Below are 18,567 nucleotides of genomic sequence, written 5' to 3'. Positions count from 1 at the left end.
CCATGATGCTATGTACTTCAGTCCAAACAAGTCATAACATCCACTGATTTAGAAGTGAGTGACCACTGATTTTCTTCCTTATACACCAATAAACAAACTATAAAGCCTAAAATAATGTTGTGTAATTTTAGTTAGGTAGTCTCACACGAAGGGAGGGGAGGGGAGGGGAGGGGAGGGGAGGGTAAATTTAATAAATTATCCCCTCCACTAACTCCACTTCAAAGAGGTACAATTAGATTTTGGGCATCTTACCTCTCCCTTCTTCATGTGGGTGTCCAATCAAGGGTCACTTTTCATATTTGAAAATGCTCATATTTGCACAATCCTTCTCAAAAAACACTAATTTTTTAAGCTAAGTGTCATTAAATTTGTCTCTAGCTTTGACTTTTTTGCAAGCTAAACAATGCCCAATTTAGCAATCATATAAGTGACAACAACATTTATCTACTAAGAATAGAGTTGATAAATATGCAAAGGTATTATTGAGAACTTTAGGACTACTTTTTGTTCTCAAAAGGAGTTTGCATAGGTGTCGCCTTTACACTTTGGGCGGGCTAGAAACCAAAACCAGAAGAAAGATCTTGCTAAGGCTCTTGAAAACTCAATTAATGCCCTTGTATCCTATCACAAGAAGATTTAGAAATTTTCTCATGTAGGAAAACGGAGTCTTTTCCAGTGTGTTTCATACAATGAATAACATCATGAGCTCCTGCTCGAGAGGCACCGCATGCCTAGCTAGGTACGATTGGGGGCAGGGGACCGCCGGCCCGGTGGTCCCCTGCCCCCAATCGTACCTAGCTAGGCATGCGGTGCCTCCCTCACAGAAGCTCATGATGTTGAGGTAAATCACAATGTGGGAATTATTGTGAGAATTTGTCCAAAACTTCTTGTGTATATATGGCCACCATTGGCCAATAAGCATCGAAACCATATTTGGCCAAAAGGATACTTTGGCCTCCTTTGTGGAAACTAATGATAGGAATCGCATAACTAGCATGATGTGAAAGAAACACTTACATAGCTGTATCACATGGGCACATGGCAAGGGGTTCTATTTTCAAATATGAACAAACACTATTATATTTGAAAGAGAGTGTTGGTCTCCATCAAAGAGTTGGACCTCTTTTTCAAAGTACTATAGCTTTGACATGATTAGAAATGATGAGTTTCATTGAATCTTTTAATACATAGGTTCTATATAACGATACTTACAATGAGAAGAATTGAGGTTTGTTGGGCATAACATTTAAAAAATCAAGAAATCACAGAGCAACTCTAACCTCATTTTGGTGGTTGTGTAAACTTGTAACCTTATTGTTTCTAAAATTAATGTATGATAGGATTCAAAATTAGACTTAATTTGTTGAGAAATTACTAAGTTTGAAGCTCCTAAAAATGTGTAGTTTACTTGAAAATTCTTTGAATTGCCAATTTTTATTGAACTAACACAATTTTTGAAAAGATCTTTGACAACCCAAGGTGCCTATTGTCAACATTTTCATTATCTCAAATCATTTATATTAAGCAAGTGCACTACTTACAAGATACTTTCCCTCTTTAACATAAGTGCCTATTAAAAGGATTTATAAACATAGACAAAATATTATTATTTTTAAATGCTATACAAATTTTTTGAAACTTTTTGTAAATAAGAATTCAATATTTGGTGATTTTTTTAACTAGAATGTTAAGATATATAAAAATCTCATTAATAAATTTTCTCTTTGTTTTGACAACCCTCAATCTCATAACCTAATTGCACTATGAGTAGGAACTAAAACTTTTGTCCAAAAACAGAAAAACAAAAAAAAAACAAAGAAAGGTGTCAAATTGAAGAACTAGTGTTTTTATTTTGAGGAAAATTTCAATGGATGCTTTATTAACTTCTTCCTTGGAGTCTCCCATACACTTGAGAGGCCTTTGAGAGCATTACTTGAACTCTAGCTTTATCTAAAAATATCCAAGCTCCACCTTCCTTTGGACAACTTTTTCAATTATGAATCTCGACGTAGAAGTGCAAATTCAAAGATACAAAGAATAGTTTTTTGACAAACAAAAATGGTTGTTGGTGCTATACCAAAGAAACATGGCTATTGGGTTGTACAAAGGACCCCTTGATCACAAACATTGCCACTTCAATCAAAAGATACTCTTTCAGAAAGGTGGTTTTGACATGGGACCCCTCAGGACTATTCTTCACGGGGTCTTAAAAGAAGACCAAGCGGTGGGATCGAGGGCAAGGAAGTCGGGCACGGTTCCTGTGGAGATCGTCATCGTCCACTTAAACTAGCAAAAGTAAACAAGGACAAATATAGTAAGCAAGGACTAGTAGACCTATGTGGCGGTCTCTGGCGGGGAATTGGCCATGCTAGCAAAGAATATGATGAGGTGGAGCCCGGGGAAATTTGAATCGCTTGTAGGGGAAATTCAAATCGGCAAAGCAAGGGGAAGGGGGTGGGGTGAGAGGGGCCTCGACTTGGGTGAACCAGCAGGGACATCGAGCGAGTGAGGATATTGAGGAACTTGAGCCTCAGGGACAACAGGATGTCCATGGAGTAAGGCTTCTCAAGCAAGGGACAACAAGGGCAACTGTATCAATGGAGCAAGGGAACAAGGTACATTGGGTGTTTGTAAGTTGTTCCCTACTTTTTTTTTTCTAAAGTCAACAAATTTGCTTCGAGTCTAATGCATGCTCTTTAAGAAATTGTGGGCACCTACATTCTGCAAGCACAATTTTTGGGACAGTGCTTGAGGAGCACTTTCTAGAGGCAAATGGTCTCGTTTATGAGTTTGGAATAGCCTTGGAGATATCTCGACCTAGTAAAGGTAAGAGGGCTTTATTGAAAATTCTTAGAATATTATCATAAGAGTGGTCCTTCTTCATATATCTTCATGATCAAAGTGTCAATGGATAGCTTGCATGAAAAAAGTTGAATCTATACATGCATGTCCACCCATGATGCAAAAAGCGGAGCCTAAGAAGCTTGTCATGTAAAATTTGGGGGTTAATCTGCACAATTTGGGGGACTAGAAGGGTGCAAATCTTTTGTGTGTGTGTGTGTGTGTGTGTGTGTGTGTGTGTGTGTGTGTGTGTGTGTGTGTGTGCGTGTGTGTGTGTGTGTAGTTGTTTTAACATAAATAATAATACATCATTGAACTTTTACATTCAAAAGACAGCTGGCTCCAGAGAAAGGGAAATGATAAGTACAAAAACAACTCAGTCTTAGAATTATTTTTGTGCAATGCTTATAAGAATGAAGCCTCATTCCAGTATACAGATATTAGAAGTACTTCCCTTGCAGTAGGTGTATGTGTAATCATGTGTGGACAACTGCTTTAAGCCAAAAAAAACTTCCAAGATAAGATAGAGTTCTTACCTGCATCCATCCAAACAAGACAATAGATATGTTAGCCTTGGATGTGTTTTACAAGTATCAATGGACTATACCAGTTGTTATCCATGTCCATCTCATAACTTTTTTTTAACTTACAAGCTTAGTCCAAAGTATTTATGTTGTTTTTCTAAAAAATGTTTTATTATCCCACAGTTTATTTTGTATTTTATTCTTATCAGAAGCCCATAACCTCTCCAAGTGGCATGCTCCCCCTTTATTAAAAAAAACCAACTTTTTACCAAATTAATGAGTCTCCATCACACGAAGCCGTAAAGAAGCCTAAAAAATACCATTATGTGTTCAAACTTGTTTTTGTTTATTTAGAACTGATATCGTTTATGTTTATATGGAATCCAATCCTTCCCAAGTTTATAAGTCACAATCTCTTAGCAATCTCTTAGCAAGCCAAGTGGCAGAGAACCTTTATGGTGACTTAGCCCATCCAACTGTCAAACCAAAAAAAGAGCTAGATGTTTATATTGATTTTTTGTACTCGACCATGTGAATGCAAATAGTGTATCGCATCATCTCGTCCAAACAACTAATATCGAATAGATTCAGCAACAGTATGTAACCGTGCCATATTCCCCCAAAGTCCCCAACATTTATAAAAACATGCAACATCAACGTGCTGATGGGCAAAAAAGACCCCAATATTCACTAAGCCAACCCAAACAGTGGGATTTACCAGGTTTTCTATGCGACAGTCATCACGATGCCAAGTTTTAAGTGACAGTACCAAGTGTAAGAACCAATATACATCCGGGGTATACCCCCATCCCAAAGCTCCACTATGTACCGACAGGTTACTTACCATCAGAGTTTTGCATTGTCAAGCCAAGCGGCACCTAACATACACTTCTCTCCAACATCAGTGCGCAAAAAAATCCCCTTTATATATACTTAGCCAACCCAAAACGGTGGGCTTTACCATGCTTAAAGCAATAGTGGTCAAGATGCTACTCAAAAAATTAGTACACACCAGGGGTATACCCCCCATCTCAAAACTTTTTGATGAACAGGTTACTTATCACTAGAATTTGCCAAGCCAAGCAACTTAAATATATATATATACCTCCTATTCAAAAAAACCAGTGAACCAGTTAACATAGAGTAACATCGAATCATAATTTTACTGTGTAAAGCAGCCATATTTATTATGCAAAAACCCAAACTTTAAGGATCACCTTCATTCAAACCATATAATTATGCAGACCCATTCGGTGGGCCTTATCAGGCATTCAGTGAAGGTGATCAAGATACCATAGCCTGGTTATGTTCGCAATTTAAACAAGAAAGAAAACCAAGTTCAGTAAACAATGACAAACTTGGGTTGGTTGAGCTACAAGCTCAATGTTTGGTGTAGCAATGAGTAACGAAAACCAACACACAGTCCTAACTCTCAAGTAAAAACACACCCAAAGCTAAGTGAGGGGCAGAAAGCACCCTCACCTATTTAAATAGAGGAGGGAAGACCACCATTACTCCTAACGTGCACAAAATCCTCCCAAGTACTGAGTATAGCATGCCCCTTCTAGGGAATCAACAATATGCATCCGCCTCATTAGTGGTCCGGCTCAGTGGAGCAAGTTTACCATAGCACCTCACGGCAGGGTAGGTGAGGTTCAGTAGAGAGACCCACATTTTTTACTTGCCAGCATGCTTAAGTGGCAGTTATTAGCCTATAAGGGTTCCATCCCATGGTAGATTTAAACTTAGTGTTTCTTTAAAAAGTTGTAGGTTTTACAGTGTAGTTATCTACCTAGGGTGACAACATTAGGGTTTAGTAAATTATTTTCTAATATGCTGAAAACTCAAAAGCAAGTAACAAAGTGTGTGTGTGTGTGTGTGTGTGTGTGTGTGTGTGTGTGTGTGAGAGAGAGAGAGAGAGAGAGAGAGAGAGAGAGAGAGAGAGAGAGAGAGAGATGACTGTAAAAGGAAGAGCCGTGTTGTGTGTTTATAGAGAGAGTGGATGGACCTCAATGTTCCTTTTCACGAAGATATCACTTCTGAGACATTTGTTGAGGGTGAAGTGAGTAAGGATCTTGAGATGTACAACCTCTTCAAAGCTGAAAGTGTCGAGGTTGAGGTCAATGAAGATCCCTACCCTTTGGGAGATCCTAATTACCCAAAGCAAACCTTGAACCAGCTTGCGTACATCTCAAAGACCTTTTCATTCGACGAGGATTTGTACTCATTGATGCTAGAAGATTTGCAAGGCATAATTAGGTTGTCACTTGATCTGTTGAAGTCATATGATGCACGAGGAGTGATGGACCTAAAGAACAGGGTTAGAGAATATTTGAGTCTAACCACAGAAGGAGACTCACAACAATGCTACATGTTCTTGAAATCATTTGGCTTGAAGATACCCAGGCTGGGAGCATATAGTTCATGCAACCCATTCTCCTTCAAGGGGTGGAAAACGCTTACAAGTTGTTGCCACCATAAGTGCAATCCAAGCATAATGGTGCACGCACCAAAGAAAGCATGGCATATGTCTTGAGTACGTAAGGGACTCAATTGTTGCTTGTGGTTGCACGATGAGAGGGAAGGCTATTCATCATGATGTCTCTTCTTGGCCCAAGAGAAAATACTGTAAGTCCTCTTCAAGAATTTCGATTGAGACATGCTTGTTTTGAGTAGAGCAAGAGCTTACGGCTATCATGATCAAGTATCAAACAAGGTTGCTGCTCTATCGGCCTGGTTTGCGCGCTAACCTCTACCACTTGCCAATGCATCCGATTGTTGTTTCATGTTTTGTGGATGACTTGTTTGACATTGGAACATGTCGTCATGTTGCAAAACTCTCACGGTCAAATGAGGCTTTTCACATACAGGATGCATCTGAATTGGATCACACAATCTATCGCTTGTTTATGATTTCAAAAGAGGTGCAGATGTTGCTACATCAAATGTGTGTACAAGGTACAACAATTGGCCACGAAATTGTGTATCAAAATGTTTCATGGTTAGTGTGTGTTCGACTAAGTGCAAGCTTCAATTAGGGATGATCACTAGCTAAGCTATAATTTGGTGTAATGTCAGAAGGTTTTGCTGACCATGATTGGGTGGCAATGCTTGTAGAAGTTGTTCTCTTGCAAGATCTAAAGAAGGTAGCATCGGATGCTAGTCTTCTTGCTTCACTTTCTATTGTCTTGCTCAATGGAAACGTGCCTTGTATCAGGTACTTTTTGTATAGCCGTACAATTCGCAAGAATCTGATGAAAGTATACAACCCTTCATCCTCATCATTCAAGATGAGTGGATGCTATAAATGGCTCTTCGCTTCTCATGAAACAATGCTTGGGCCGTAGACAACACATTCAAGACAAACATCTTTGGGTTGCCTCTCTATGTCACTATCTTGCCCATTCAAAACGGAGTGGGGGTTCCAATATGGTTGATGATGTGCAAGTAATGTGAGTACTAGCCAAGAAAAATGGGCCTTAGAGTTGAACTTCAAGATGCTGTTTGCAAGGCTAGGTGCAGTTCGGCCTACTGCCATTGACATTGACAAGAATCTACAGGAGTCAAAAGTGATTATCAAGGTGGTCCATGAAGAAGGGGGGTGGCAACATGTAGCATGCCATGTGTTGCTTTGCTGGTTCCATGTGAAGAAGGCATGGGTGTAGAACCTCTTGCCACAAGTTTGTGATACGTTAGTTGGTCGTTCATTTCTCTTTTTTGGCATGACATGCAAATACAAGTTGCTACCTACATTGGTGTCAACTTGGTTGTGTAGGTCCCTAAAGTAAAGCAGGATGATGTGTATAATCGCTTGTTCAAACCTAATGCATGCACCACTCAAGGAGATGTTTGATAGGGGATACACGGACTTGTTGCATACATACTCAACACACAAGAATATACAACATAATGTCACAAACGGCTGGTGTGGTTCAAGGTGTATGTGGTGGAGAAGGTGGTCGAGGTTCACACGTATATTCCCACATGGCAACGTTAATATGACAAACCTAGTTGAGAGATTATGGCAGTATATCAAGTATACTTTTCTAGATGCAAAGATAAACAAGTCAATTCTGGTTTTCCTACATGCGCCTGTCAGAGATTCGCTACATGGAACAATTTTCGATGGAATATTGATGGAGTTCTTCCAGTAAAAGTAGGAACTTGGTAAGAGCCGGCACACAACACTGAGATTGATTGCATTTTCAACTAGGTTGGTTTTCACTCTCATGTTTTTATGACTTTTGGCTCTTACTTCAATGGATTCTGGCCGTTTCAGTCAATTTGGTCGGAGTAAGCAACATACAGGTAGACTGGCAGCAGGTGAAGCAACCTCAAAAGATTTAAGAGTGACTCCTCCATGCTTGAAGTGATATATGAGATCACTCTTTGCTTCAAAATCCTTATCGTGTCATTTACAATGCAGGGGTATCATGTGAGCATCCAATGCAGCTACTGTGATTGTCCAAATTGGGGATCAAAATGCAAGCACCTCTATGGGATCCGCCTAATAGTTGAAAGACACTTCCCTCGAATGTGAGATTTTCTCCCAACTGTTGATAGTTTGCATGCTTTGAGCTAGATAGTAGATGTATAGTGTCATAAAATCTAATATCTAGCTAACGCAAATGATTTTCTCATATTAAACTGATCATTTAATGTGGGATAATAAACGAGAACAAGAGTTAGAATAGAGACATGTGCTTCTAGACCTATCTAAGGGACCAAAAGGAGAGATGGTTGCATCTCAATAGGGGTCCAAAAGGAGATTGTCTACCAAAGAGCAATATGTAATAAGTGCTTCTAGACCTATCTCAGCAAGGGACCAAAAGGAGAGATGGTTGCATCTCAATAGGGGTCCAAAAGGAGATTGTCTACCAAAGAGCAATGTGTAATAAGTGCTTCTAGACTTATCTCAGCAGGAGACCAAAAGGAGAGATGGCTGCACCTCAATAGGGGTCCAAAAGGAGATTGTCTACCAAAGAGCAAGGTGTAATAAGTGCTTCTAGACTTATCTCAGCAGGGGACAAAGGCAGAGATGGTTACATCTCACTAGGGGTCCAAAAGGATATTGTCTACCAAAGAGCAATGTGTAATAAGTGCTTCTAGACTTATCTCAGCAGCGGACCAAGAGGAGAGATGGTTACATCTCAATAGGGTTCGAAAAGGAGATAGTCTATCAAGCTCTCCCTATGCTTAGCCACATGGGGTGCTTGAATCCTATTGGCTGGGCTAAAGAGGGTTCCAATGAGCTTCTAGTTCAATTCAACAAATATCTAGATATTTTCAAGCTCTCTCTCTCAAAGAGGTAAGGAGGAAACTTGTCCAAAGACTACCCATGTGCTTGAAATGAATTGTGCATGTGATTGGCAAGGAGGAGAGGGTTCCAATTAGCTTCAAGCTTGAGAAAAAAAGGAGGGGTCACCCAAAGCAAGAAGGGGGTATGCTTGGGGGTATACACCTCTCAAACACTCATTTTTCAAGCATTCTCACTTGATGAAATTGGAGAAACTCCATCTCCTTCTCCAAGCTTATTGAGAAGTTGAGAGCCTACACCAACACTCTTGGCTATGGAATGCAAATCCAACCAAGATCCATGCTTCAATGCTTAAGCTTGCCATCTTCATTACTATGCTATTATGTATGCTAGCAAGAAGGGTGATGATAAGTGAGGAATTATTTCCTTCTCCTATGAATATTTCTTCTTCCTCTACCCTACCCTCATTCCCCACTAGCTCTCCACCTTTGAAGGTGTTTGAGGCCTTGGGACTAAGGCCAGGGATGGGTAATGCTTTCTACAAGTCTATGTTATGTTCGTCATGCATGAAGCTTTCCATCTTTATTGCATCACCTAGGTCACAAGGAACACAAAGATTGTATTATACCAAGTCTCTCTTTATGGGAGAATCTATAAAGCCTATTGGAGGGGGGACGACTCCACTGAATCTGATCCTCAATTGTTGTCAAGTACTCTAAACTCTCTCTCTCTCTCTCTCTCTCTCTCTCTCTCTCTCTCTCTCTCTCTCTCTCTCTCTCTCAAAAGTATTGTTCATGCCAAGTTAATTAAAATGGTTATGTTGCCACCGTTAATTAAGTTCACCCTCTATGTTCTCAAAGTAGTCTCATAAAAATTCTCACTCTAATTCTCTCAATTCCGCTATTATCAAAGTTCATGGGCCATTTCCATTACATACATTGCATTGGTGGAGCCAAGGAACAAGGGTCTCCGTCTATAGAGGCACCACAAACCACGATGGTTGGGGGAGACAGATTGAGCATTGATGAGCAGATCAATGGTTGCATCTATGACTTGAGAGATCTTATACAAAGCCTTGAGGAGGACATTAACAAATGTGACATCAATCTAAAACCTGTAAATTTTAAGCCAGTTTCTCATCATAAGAGCTAGCATCTCGATGTTGATTGAAATGCCATCAAAGGGCTCAGTTAGACAGATCCACGCTCATGTTACTGTGACACGGCTCAATCATGGGGTGCATCGACTAGCTGGAGTTGACAATGGATGGGGGGATTATTCTGAGAGGGTCTCTATCCCTCCGGCTAGAGCTTCTACTATAGGTGTTTTAAGGCACAAGCATCGGCGCATGGAAGGAGCCGAGTCCGCTTCCAGAGGAGAAGCCGGATATTTTGTCCTCATTGCTATAGTAATAATCTTCCCTTGGATCTAATGGGGAGCCATTGATGCCACACATGCCATGCATTTCTCCCCCTATCACGAAAGGAAGCGCCTGTTGGTTCGGAGTTGCCTCTTCTTCATCGACATGTTACAATCTTCATCGACAACGTTCAAGAGGGAAGAATTGTCGATTGCACGCACACTCAACTTGAGACAATGGAGGGAACCTTCTCCATCTGTTTGGTGGATAGCTCAACCATTGAAATGGTCCTTGCATCACAAAAGCAATTGGTTTTTTACACGCTATTTGCTTGCATTGTTTTTTTGCTCTTGGAGTCAATGGGATTTGTTGGTGTGCTCATTGTCTAACAACTTTTTTAGGTAGCTGAAGATTTAGGGTAGCGCATGCACCTATCTAAGCAGATGGATTGAATTACAAAATAAGAGAACGTGTGATAGGTAGAGGGTATTATGAGGGAATGTATTGGTATCAATGGTTATGTGGAAATGAGCCATGTGCGGACATGAATGTGTGAACTACATTGTTCTAGGTGTGTATATTTGTGGGACATATTATAAGCACTTTTTGGATATGGACAATATAGTATGCTACATGCTCAATACAAGACTTGTAGCTTCTTTGGCTGTTATTTATATAGGAAGGATGCTTGCATAAGGGCTCGTCGACAATGCGTATTTGTGGCAGTTGTTTGAAGAGCTCAATTTCAATGCATCACAATATTCTTTCCTTGTTTGCATTTGGGTTCATCAAAGGAATGAGCACCATAATTATGACTAGATCATTTTTTATCATGTTATGTTGGTGCATTGAATTTGGGTAAATGCTCCTAGTGATGCTTCCCTTTGTTGAAATTGGCACGAGTTCCATTTTTTTGCATGCCGTTCTATTTCACTTGTGTGTATTTGGGTTCTCATGCATCAGAAGTGCACCATAATTGTCAATGTATAGTTAAGTGAGGGTCGTGTTATGCTGGTGCACTGGATTTGTTCATACATATGCTAGCATTCTGTGCATCTTGATCTCACTTGCACCATTTTCCATTTATTGCATGGTTTAGGGTCTTTCTCGTTGTCTACTTGTAGCTACCCAAAGCCTCACAAGCAAGGTCAAAAGTGGTGAAAATTGAAAACTTGAATAGCCAAAACTAGGGCCCTGAATACAGCATTAGGTCCAGTCGCGAACAATGTGGCACAAGACTTCTTCTCATTTAAGTAAACAAGTCGATCCTTGCATTCTGTTGGTGCTAGCCTTGCACTGTGTCTTGCTTCATCTCAAAGGTGTCCTTTCCCCTAATGTGTCTTTTGCTTGTGTGTTAGCATTATGGAGAGACAGACCAAAGAACCTGTTGTCATAGATTAGTTGGCTTGAGGTGTGAAACATCATGGCAAGCTCGACTCTATGTTACAATATACATGTGGTAGTGAGGTGTGTGAACACACTAGGATCTGCGGGGCATTTTTTCTTTCTTTAGGAGGTTTTGTCCCCCGTGCATTGTATATATGCCCATCACTCTAGGGCTATCTATCTTTATATAGCACACTAAGTAATACACTCTCAGTTGTGTGCCTTGAGCTTCCTTTGTCTTCTCCAAGCTGTGTGTGTTTCTCTGCAACCCTAATTCCAACAACTGGTATCAAAGCAGGTTGCGTCCTCCCGCGCTCAGTCACCAGTAGCTAGCACATGCCTGCTCACTTTCTCTGATTTCTGTGAGCTTAAGCGAGCGTTCGCAAGTCAACAAAAATTTTGGATAGGCTCGTAGAGCTTAGTCTGCTTAGATTTCTGATTCAGGCTCATTTCGGCCTCCGTTTCCACTACAGCTAGGTCTGCACGGGCAATTTCGTCATTTTGTGCAAAATTTTTGTCAATGTTGTTTTCTGCATAACAAGTGCCTTATAGTCTTCTACGGTTTCTGCTATATAGCACGTGTTGTTCCCGCTTTTTTTCTCCTCTTTTTGGGTAGTTTTCACATCAGGTGTGCCACATTTACCATGGATGACAACAACACAGATGTGTTCAAGATGTTTGCTGCTGAGGACAGGTTGGATGGGGACAGTTACCCTATGTGGGCTTATATGATGCAACATGTTCTTGTGTCAAAGGGTGTTTGAAATATTGTGCAGGGCATTGATGTACGTCCTGGTTCTGAGGATATATGCAATGTTGAGGATGTTGCAGGACTTGCTACTATTATAGTTGTTTTGCATACGGCAGAACAAGCTCGTTGGGATGTAAAGGACGCGCAGGCTCATGCATTGATTGCGTAGTCTGTGAAGCACACCATTGTTCCTCACATTCGTTCAACAAAATCTACAAAACAGGCTTGGGATATTCTAGCAGGTCTTTATGCAAGCCACAATGAGGCTAAAATTGCTTTGCCGCGTAAAGAGCTGGAATCGAAGATTATGCATCAGGAAGATGATATGGACACTTTCCTTGTTGGTATCAAGGATATCAATGAGCAGCTTATTTCTGCACGTGAATTCATTTCACACAGTTCCCTTGTGCAGACTGTTCTTGATGTCTTACCAGATTCTTACCAAACTTTTGCTAGTACTTGGAGACTTATGACCCAAGGAAATCCTGAAGTTGTTAAGTTTGATGCATTATGCACATTACTATTGCAAGAGCCACTTTCCAAAAAAAACAGGACTAGGCAGCATGCAGTTGAACAGGCTTTTATTGCTTCTCAAAGAAAGGGTGGTAACAGCAATGCAACCACTTCTTATGGTTCTGCTGCGAGTGGCAAAACTTCTGTTCCTAATGCTTCTACTAGTAGCAATTCGTCTGGAAATTCTGGTGATAAGGGCAAAAAGAAGATGCGTTGCCATTATTGTAAAGCTAATGATCACTTGATCAAGCAGTGTCCTAAGTTGAAGGCCAAAGAAGCTAAGAAGAAAGAGGGTGGTTCCACTACAAATGTAGCCATTGTTGAGTCTTCTGTGAAAGGAGATTGTGATGCTGATGTTGATGCAGAATGGGCTTTTAGTATAGAGTGCACTTATAATCCTGTTGTCCATGATGCATACATGTCAGTTAATGCAGATTCACATGTGTGGTATTTTGACAATGGCGCTACAAAGCACATTACCTCACATTGTGAATTGTTCACCTCTCTCGAGTCTGTCCCTCATGGGAATTCAGTCACTTGTGCCAACAATGCCTCTTATCCGGTTCAGGGAGTTGGAAAGATTGTGTTTACTCCTGCAAATGACAGTTCTTTCACACTTGTTGATGCACTTTATATACCTGGGATCAAGAAGAATCTTTTGTCTGTTTCTGCACTAGCTAGACTTGGACTTGTAGTCAAATTTGTGGATGATAGATATACAGTTCATGATCTCAGTTTTGGTGATGAAATTGTTGCATTTGGGCTTTTGTGCCATGGGCTGTATAAGCTCACTTTGTATGACAAGTGTGGACAAAATTTCGTAAATGCAATTGCAGATTCAAGGGCTATTTCATATGCAAAACTTTGGCATGCATGTTTTGGTCATCTGAATTTTGCAAGTTTGTTGCGTTTGCAAAAATCTGATATGGTTGCTTCTTTGCCGCCTCTTGAAGCACCTATCAAACACGTTTGTGCAGGCTGTATTTTGGGTAAGATGCAGCGTTCAAAGTTTCCAAAGGATGGTTCAGTTAGGGCCACATGCAGGTTGCAGCTTGTGCATAGTGATGTTTCTGGGCCCATGCAAACTGTCCTTGGGCAATTACCTTTACTTCTTGACTTTCATTGATGATTACTCCACGCATGCATGGGTATTTCCGCTTAAAGCGAAGTCCAAAGTCTTTATGTGCTTCAAACAATTTCTCGCTATGGCTGAAAATGTATCAAAATGTACTATGGGCACCCTCCGTTCCGATCGAGGGGGGGAGTATATGTCTCATAAATTTAATGCATTTCTAGCTAGTCGTGGGATAAAACACCAATGTACAGTGCCTTATACACCTCAACAAAATGGTGTTGCTGAGAGGAAAAACGGGTCACTTATGGAAATGGCACAATGTATGGTCAAAACTCAAGCTTTGCCGCATTCTTTTTGGATTGAGGCCATCATGTGTGCCACTTATGTACTTAATAGGTGTCCTATGAAAGCTTTGCAGTTTATTACTCCATATGAAGCATGGCATGATAGAAAGCCTTCTATTGAGCACATACGTGTTTTTGGTTGTTTGGCATATACTTTGGTGCCACAAACACAGCGCAGAAAATTGGATGATAAGGCTGTCAAACGTATTTTTGTTGGTTATAGTGTTGAAAGCAAAGGTTACAGGTTGTATTATCTGCAAACAAAGCGTATTCTGGTTTCACGGGATGTAGTGTTTGTGGAAGATTCTATTCAGCCCTTGCTGTCATGTACTAGAGACAGTAATGTAAACTCACAGGACATTTACGACACTTTGTTGCCTCTTTTTAGTGGTGGAAGTTCGAATGTAACTTCCAATGAGGCAAATGTACAGCCTATGGAGGTTTCAAAAAATGTTATAGATCAGCCTATTACTGATGCAGATGTACATGATGTACTTGATGAGAAAAGGGCTGAAAATGAGCAGACTAGAGGTATGTCAAAATGGCTGGTGCATACATTACGTGACAATAAATTGGATGCACCTTTGTCTAGTCGTACTCCTTTAGGCTCCCGCCATGCATCTTATGCATCAGATTGTTATGCTTTGGCTGTGTCTAGCTTAGATGATGTTGAGGAACCTCTGTCTTTTGATGAAGCACAGAATTCAAAAAATTGGATGGTCGTTATGCAATCAGAATATGATGCACTTATAGAAAATGACACATGGACTTTATGTGATTTGCCTCCTGGCAAAAAGGCCATTGGTACGAAGTGGGTTTACAAGTTGAAATGCAAGCCGAATGGTGAGATCGATCGACATAAGGCTTGACTTGTTGCAAAGGGTTATGCGCAGCAAAAAGGCATAGATTATGAAGAGAATTTTCCTCCAACTTGTCATATGACTACTGTGCGTTTTCTATGTGCATTGGTAGCTCATTTTGGTTGAGATGTACATCAATCAGGCATTGTTACTGCTTTCTTGAATGGTGACATATTTGAGGAAGTTTATGTAATACAGCCTCGCGGTTTTGTCAAGAAAGGACAAGAGGACAAAGTGTGCAAATGTAACAAGGCGTTGTATGGGTTGAAGCAATCTCCTCATGCTTCGTATGAGAAAGATGACACTCATTTGGTCAAACAAGGATTTCGTAAAAGTCCAACAGAAAGCACATTGTATGTAAAGCGTGAGGGTGATGTACTTCTCATTGTGGTTCTTTATGTTGATGATTTGTTGATCACTGGACCAAATGAGAGACATATTGCTGAATTTAAGGCTGATTTGAATGCTACTTTCAAGATGAAAGATTTGGGGCTGTTGCATCATTATTTGGGTATACAATTTAAGCAGTGTGATGGTGGTATTGCCTTGTGTCAGAAAAGTTACATAGAGACATTGCTATGTAAGTGAGGATGGCAAACCTACTACCACTCCCATGGAAACAGGTTTAAAATTGAGTCTTCATGATGCTGGTGATCCTACACATGTCACTCTGTACCAAATTGCTATTGGGTGCCTCATTTATGTATTTAACACGAAGCTGGATATTCAGTTTGCAGTCTCACAGATCAGCAAATTTATGCATAGACCAGGGTCTAAGCGTTGGCAGGCTGTCAAGAGGATTTTTCGCTACCTTAGTGGCACTTTACATCTTGGATTGTTTTATCCCAAGGGGGGATCATTGCCGCCAGACTTACATGCTTTTTCGGACTCAGATTGGGCTGGTTGTTTTGACACGTGAGTGTCCACAAGTGGTTTTTGTTTGTTGGCAGGCTGTCAAGAGGATTTTTCGCTACCTTAGTGGCACTTTACATCTTGGATTGTTTTATCCCAAGGGGGGATCATTGTCGCCAGACTTACATGCTTTTTCGGACTCAAATTGGGCTGGTTGTTTTGACACGTGAGTGTCCACAAGTGGTTTTTGTTTCATGCTTGGCAATTCATGTATATCATGGTTGAGCAAGAAGCAACCTACTGTGGCCACTTCGAGTTGTGAGGCTAAGTACAGGGCAGTCTTCACAACTATGGTTGAGTGTGTATGGCTTAGTCGCCTTATGGCTGATTTGGGTGTTGGATAGGACACTGCCAACACTATCTACACTGACAGTCAGGGAATTGGCAGTTGCAAGGAACCCAGTTTTTCATGCTCGCACAGAGCACATTGAGGTGCATTACCACTATGTCAGGGAGAGGCTCTCAGCAGGAGAGATCAGCTTGGCTTATGTGCCAACACAAGACAACCTTGCAGATCTTTTCACAAAGGCATTGTCTCGTGAGAAGCTTGAAGCTTTCCCTAAATCTTTGGGCTTAGTCCCCTTTGTGGATTGATCATGTCCTCAGGGCATGACACTTCCCTTTACTCATGTGCCAGCTCTCGTTCACCGCATCACTCCAGGGGGGATTTGTTACCATATACATGTGGTGGTGATGTGTGTGAACACACTAGGACCACCGAGGCATTTTTTTCCTCTTTAGGAGGTTTTTTCCCCCGTACATTGTATGTACGCCCATCACTCTAGGGCTATCTATCTTTATATAGCACACTAAGTAATACACTCTCATTTGTGTGCCTTGAGCTTCCTTCGTCTTCTTCAAGATGTGTGTGTTTCTCTGCAACCCTAATTCCAACACTCTGGGTAACATTGGCAACTATGTGTAAACACTAACGTAGTACATGAAAAACATATTCATGAAAGGAACCCGGGGGATTCACCCTATATACAAAATGGGACGATACCTGCGAGCAGACAACTTTGATACAACCCCTATATACAACTCATATTAGGGAATATGACCCCGCTTTCTACGCCTATACGACAATCAATGAAGAAAACTATCATATCCCTATCTTACAAATGAAATTTAGGTCTCACATGATCTGACTGAGTAAAACTAGTCAAAGAGTGTGTAGCATAGTGACTAGCAACGTACTGAGGAACCACTTCTGTATATAACTAGATATGTCCTCAATGTGTCTTAGTTTGACTTTCAAACTATGTGCCCAATCAACCTGCACTATGGCTCCTCATCCAATTATGACCCATCCAAAGATGGTGTAAATCAACCCTTGACCTACTTCAAGTTAGCCCTTATGTATGACCGGCTTGATGCAAAATTTGATGTGTGACTTGATAAAAAAATTCCCCTAAATGCATCCGAGTTTTAGTTCACATCGATGACCAAGCGTTACAAGTAGTCAACCCAGCTTAGGCACCCCCCTCCCCCCCCCACACACACAAACATAAATTTGATGCCCCCTCCCTTATTTTTAAGCTTGGGGGATAAATTATTGAAGGCCTACCCCTAACTTATACGCTTATGTAAATTGTTAAAAAAAACTCTCCCCTGCACTTACGTGGTGCAGTAATTTTACCATGGTGAATTCCCTCGGAAAGGAACATGTATGTTACCATGTGCACCTCACACCAAATTAGAACCGAATGACAATGTAGTGAGAGCTTTGCCATGGTGGAGATACCCCTTGTGACGTAAACCAACAAGGGACACAAAAGGAATCTAACCTACCGACCTTGGAAGCTTTGCTTAAACACAACAACAAACACACATTGGTGACTCTTGTACTTATGACATGCACTTACAACCCCGCTTGTGCACATCCCATGTGGCATCAATTTTTGAGATGTAGACAAAAGCAATGGCGCTATGATAAACAATGGTAGAATTTAAGTAGACAATGACAACCAAGTTTCAGTGGACATGGACAATCTTTGTAACCTTAAACTTAGTGGAGAGGGATGGCTATAATGTAAAAAGTCACATGCAGGTAGTCATAAACAAGGACTATGTGCAACAGGGGAAGGATGCCAGATTTGAGTGAACAATGATGATCTTCATATCCTTCAGCACAATGAATGGAGATGAATTTTAGCAAATAAACGAGTAAGCATGTACGGGTAAACATGGACGAGGCTCGTGTGCAATAGGGAACAATAAATTAACACATTTGAGTAAACAATAGCGGAAAGTTAGAAGTAGACAAGGGCATCCATAAACAAGCATGTGTTTGGCAACCTCCATAAGCAAGCATATCCTTGTCATATATAACCAACCACAACCTTGTGTAACTTGGGAACATGCAACGTAAGCACATCGACAATCATTGACAACTTCACACCCTTATAACCAACCACAACCTTGCATAACTTGGGAACATGCAACATAAGCACATCAGCAATCAATGACGACTTCACACCCTGCGGCCTTTGCTTTTTATGTAAAACCAAACAACGACTACTTCCCAACTTTTGTTTAAGTAAGGGCAAACGAGGAATACGTCACAACTTTAAGTAACCGCATTTTATAGAACGGTAAGAGTCAGTCGTGTTACATTATGCAATCGTACCATCATCGATTATAGCCAAATGAGACAAAACGCCGAAATGGGTGATGGGCAAGTGAAGTCATATACATGCGAGTAAGTATGTACAACATACATAATATGTAGAGGGTGGCATAGT

Source organism: Adiantum capillus-veneris, chromosome 26 (assembly GCF_014529385.1).
Source record: "Adiantum capillus-veneris isolate H3 chromosome 26, ASM1452938v2, whole genome shotgun sequence".
NCBI lineage: Eukaryota > Viridiplantae > Streptophyta > Polypodiopsida > Polypodiales > Pteridaceae > Adiantum > Adiantum capillus-veneris.
This window is presented reverse-complemented; position numbering follows the sequence as displayed.